This window comes from Galendromus occidentalis, unplaced genomic scaffold (genome assembly GCF_000255335.2).
Source record: "Galendromus occidentalis unplaced genomic scaffold, Mocc_1.1 scf7180000077183, whole genome shotgun sequence".
In the NCBI taxonomy this organism is placed as follows: Eukaryota; Metazoa; Arthropoda; class Arachnida; order Mesostigmata; family Phytoseiidae; genus Galendromus; species Galendromus occidentalis.
The window spans coordinates 7955-13169 of NW_003805171.1; the positions used below are offsets into that span (position 1 = coordinate 7955).

The 5215-nt window shown below is 48.9% G+C and overlaps 1 pseudogene; it reads left to right on the forward strand.

The window, feature by feature from the left end:
* Nucleotides 1-1652: 1652 nt before the first annotated feature.
* LOC108863988 (uncharacterized protein K02A2.6-like) lies at nucleotides 1653-3630 on the forward strand (annotated as a pseudogene).
* The last annotated feature ends 1585 nt before the right edge of the window (nucleotides 3631-5215 follow it).

Genomic DNA, 5215 nt, shown 5'->3' on the forward strand with positions numbered 1-5215 from the left:
ACGTTTCGATATGACGAATTGCAAGCCCTGTTCAACACCAGCTGACAGAGACATATACTCCCTCGATGGGACTGAGGAACTCGAGGATATACCCTATCGAGAACTCATCGGAAGTCTCATGTGTCTGCAAATAGGTACCAGACCGGACATCTCATTTATCGTTGGTTATCTATCGCGCTTCTTAGAGCATCCAACAAAGAAGAGATGGTCTGAAGGAATGAGAGTCCTTCGCTACCTAAAAGGAACAGCAAACTATGGAATAGTTTACAAGAGTTCCGATTTCACGGGATACCGCTATTACAGCGATGCAGATTACGCTAGTTGTCCAATCACCAGAAAAAACGTCTTTGGCTCTCTTGTGATGACTGACTCTGGACCCGTCATTTGGGGCAGTCAGTTACAAAGGACCCTTTGCCTTTCGAGCTGCGAGAGCGAACTTATCGCAGCAAACTCATTGTCGTGTAGCTCACGGAAATGGTAGTGACATCAGACACCCTAGGGCTCGAGTGTCACCCGTGGCCATGCCTATGCTAGCTCGCGGACAGAGAGATCCTCGCGCGCTGCATTTTTCTAGAATAAAGTCAGTCTGCCAGTAGTCACCAATGGTGACACATCGGCTCCCGGAAATCTAGTGTTTTCACTCGACAGACACAACATCTGGTTCCGACACTGCCGAATCGATATTCGTGCGGGACTCCTAGTGATCAAACGGCATCTTCGAAATCCCGGAAAAAGTGACTGAAAGTTGTTCGGAGTCCGAAACTCGGACAGAGCTCATCCAAACAAGAAACTATCTGGAGGAAAACGTGTGAGAGACGATCTCTTCAGTGTCACCCCTAGGACTAGAAGAAACTTCAAAATGACGGAAACAGCGAGCCTCGACGAGAGACTAAAAACTGAGGTAAAGGCGAATCTGAACCGACTGATTCCCGTCTTCCGCCATAACGAAGAAGCGAACGAGTACTTCGACAACTGGATTGACCGATGGGGGAAAGTCATCCAAAGGGATGGCGTCCACCTGTCTGAGGCTGAAAAACAGGCCATCATTATCAACAAATTAGGCGATAGTGAACATTCACAGTTCCGAACGTACATGCTGCCCACCGATATCTATGAAGTTCCCTTAAAGCAGACCCAGCAGGTCCTGCGGTTCTTGTTCAAGCCCACAGTATCGCTTTTCTCGCGTCGCATGGATTTCTTCCAAACGCAACGAGAGGGCAGGACACTCACGGATCTGTTGGGCATCGTCAATACTAGATTCGAGAGGGCTGAAATGGACGCAAATACCTTCACAACGGAACATCTGAAGTGTTTCATTTTCATCTCTGCTCTGAATGATCCAGAGGACGCGGCGTTAAGGCAACGAGCGATCAGGAAAATGGACGAACAGCCAGACACGAATCTGAGAAGCCTGCACTACGAACTTCAGAAATTCCTAGAGTCAAAGCGTTCCCTGCTGGCTACCAGAAAGTCTGGTGATAGCATGATTAATGAAATTCATGCAAAGACTCCAAGCAAATCTTCCGCGGCCGTCCGCCCAGCGAACAACGTCAAATGTTACCGCTGTGGGAGATCGAACCACAATCAAAATGATTGTCGTTTCCGCGAAGCCAAATGTCACAACTGCGCCTAAAACCGGTCATTTGGCTATTATGTGTAGACTGTCGGGGAAGAAAACACCAAATTCAAATCCGAACAGAAGAGTGAATCGGATAGAGGCAGATAAACAAAACCCAGAGATCGTGAGGAAGGTCATGATCGATAACATGCCAGCAACCTTGACGGTCGACACCGGGGCTGCCGTCACCTTGATCCCCATGTCCTTATGGAAAAAGCTAGGCTCTCCGGGGTTGGAGCCTTCGTCGATAACACTGACAACCGTAAGTGGAGGTCCCTTACTTACGCATGGGAAACTCAATGTGAGAGCCAGAATGAATGGGCAGGAGTTCCCGGCGTGCTGCTACGTCACGGATAAATGTGCTCTCCTCGGTCGCGACTGGTTAGTAAAGGACCGAGAGTTGATGAAGGTCTTAGCACAAACATCAAAAAAATTCGACACCCCGATCGAAACAGTGAAGAAAAATTGTGTCGGAGAAGTGGTCCCTCTTCCGACGAGAAAAGGCGCACTGAAGATGGAGAACCGAGAGCAAACGACGAAACTCCAGCGAATGACCAAATTAGAAGAAGATCTGAAGAAAGAGATTCAACAGAAGTTCCCAGCTGTGTTCAACGAGGGATTGGGAAAGTGTACGACCGGAAAAGTGAGACTGTCGTTGAAGGAGAACACCAAGCCGATCTTCAGAAAAGCGAGATCGGTGCCTTACGCCGTCCTGCCAGCTCTCTCCAAAGAGCTGGAGCGACTCGTGAAATTAGGGGTACTGAAACCGACCACAAATTCGGAATTCGCTGCGCCCGTGGTTGTCGTCAGGAAGAAGGGAGGAGAAATCAGGCTTTGTGCCGATTTTTCCACAGGACTCAACAACGCTCTGCAGGACGACAAGTACCCATTGCCGACGGCACAAGATATTTTCAGTCGATTAGCTGGAGGAAAATTTTTCTCCAAAATCGACCTCGCAGAAGCGTATCTGCAAATTGAAGTCCACCCCGATGATCGAAATCTAATCACGATCAACACGCCCAAAGGATATTTCACGATGACCAGATTACCTTTCGGACTGAAGACTGCACCGAGTCTCTTCCAGAGGATCATGGACGAGACTCTTGTGGGAATTCCAGGAACAGCCATATATCTCGACGATATTTGGTGACCGGGCGAACAGCCAAAGAGCACAGCGATAGGGTTCTCAAGGTTATGGCTAAAATCCAGAAAAGGTGGATTCCGTATCCGGATGGAGAAATGTTCCTCCTACAAAAGCAGATCAAGTGTCTCGGGTTCATAATTGATGAACACGGGAGGAGACCCGATCCCGCGCAAATCCGTCCTATCGTCGAGCTTCCAACTCCTAAAGATGCTAAGGATGTCCAAGCATTCCTTGGACTCGTAACATTCTACTCGAATTTCATCCCCGACATGAAGAGAATCAAAGAACCGCTGACACCACTCCTGAGAAAAAACGTCAAAGTTCGTATGGACCGAACGATGCGAAGAAGCCTTCGAGCAAGCTAAGAAGATATTGCGGAGCGACTTGGCATTGACCCACTACGATCCCCAACTTCCGCTGGAGGTCTCAGCTGACGCTTCGCAGTCAGGGGTGGGCGGAGTGCTCCTGCATACTTTCCCCGATGGCTCCAAGAAGGCGATAATGCACGTGAACAAGGTTCTCACTGAGACCGAGAAACGTTACGGGCAAATCGAGAAGGAAGCGCTAGCTCTGGTGTTTGCAGTGAAAAAAGTTCCATAAATATATTTATGGCCGCCACTTCATTCTCAACACAGATCACAAGCCCTTGTTGTCCGTCTTCAAAGTGGACGGGGGCCTACCAGGATTCAGCGCAAATCGCTTACAGCGTTGGGCGTTGATCCTCGCTGGATACGATTTCACGCTACGGTTCAAGAACACTACAAGTTTTGGTGAAGCAGATGCGCTCTCTCGACTCATAAAGGAGAAGCGAGAAACGAAAAGACAGCAGAAATCAATATGGTCCGGAAGAACTACCAAAAAAGAATGAAGCAAGACTACAATCGACGGAATAGAGTTCTCGAAAAGACATTCTCACTTAATGATGCGGTTAACGTTCGTATGTACAGAGGTAATACAGTTAGTTGGAATCCGGGTCGTGTGACGGGCAGCGAGCGCCACGCTAGATACAAAGTGTTAGTAGGAGATTCCACCCATATTAGACACGCGGATCAGCTCAAGCCGAGAATGTATTCATCGGACAATCCAGCCAACGATATCGACGATGAACTCGATCTCGTGTTCAACCTCCCGCTCCAACCAAGTGGAAACACCAACGTGGATGAACTGACAGAGCAGTTTGCGAAGAAGTTCCAAACGGACAAAACCACGAAACCGGAGACCATCGCCTCAGAAGAGGAATTAAACACCGACTGGATGTCAGACGGGAAAGATTTCGTGAAGACGCTCTGTCTGAACGCATCGGTAGAAGAGCAGCTCACAGGAACCAAGGCGGCTTCTATAGAAACCAAAGTCATTCCCCCGAAAGTGATGCTTGACGACAAGACCTTCAAGTTTTCGGAGATGCCCGAGTTCCTGCTAGTCACTCCGACTAAGAAGTTGTTCTCCCCCGGAAGCAAAAACACGAACATACGGGATCACCAGGGTTTTAGTCGGATGGACTGGTCCACCATCAAAGCACCGCGCTACGGAAACCAGCTCGAGGTTGAGGATTCTTTGTTCCTCACTCCCCAGATGCGAGCCGAACTCCGTCCGCAAGATAAACCAGCCTCGTCGACGAATGAGCCGGCCGCCTGTACTGGAGACCCAAACCCCACGGCGGGGCCATCTACCGATGTTGGCAGATTGGATCATGAAAAGTTGGCAGCGGGTGGTTTCCGAGATTTAAATCAGTCGAGTGACGATTTGTAATCGAAAGAGAGAATAACTTGTCGAGGGGGAAGATGTCGTGTAGCTCACGGAAATGGTAGTGACATCAGACACCCTAGGGCTCGAGTGTCACCCGTGGCCATGCCTATGCTAGCTCGCGGACAGAGAGATCCTCGCGCGCTGCATTTTTCTAGAATAAAGTCAGTCTGCCAGTAGTCACCAATGGTGACACATCGCGATGTGATGTGCGGTGATCGGCTCCCGGAAATCTAGTGTTTTCACTCGACAGACACAACACTCATCCATACAGCTCATGCTGTATTTCGAACAAATCACAGAGGAAATTGGCCACAGCCACACCAAGACGCTTCTGATTGACAACCAAGCAACGATTTCATTGGTGAGTCAAAACCAATGTCGTCAACGAACCAAGCATATTTCAGTTCGTTATCTGTTCATAAGAGATCTTGTTCCGACCCAAGATCAGCTCGCACACATTTTCACCAAGGCCTTAACGAAAGCTACCTTTCAAAAGCTTAAAGGTCTCATTGGTATTTCTGCTCACTAGCAATATGAACACCATAATCAAGGTACTCTTGGTGATCATCACCGTAAAAGGCTCCGAGGCCTTCTTCGAGTACACCCGAGACTTCGACAAGGCCTGCCAACAGAGACGTCGTACTAGTGGAATCGAGCAGACAGACAGCGGAAATTTCATGTCCACTTATTTCGAGACTGAGGCAGCC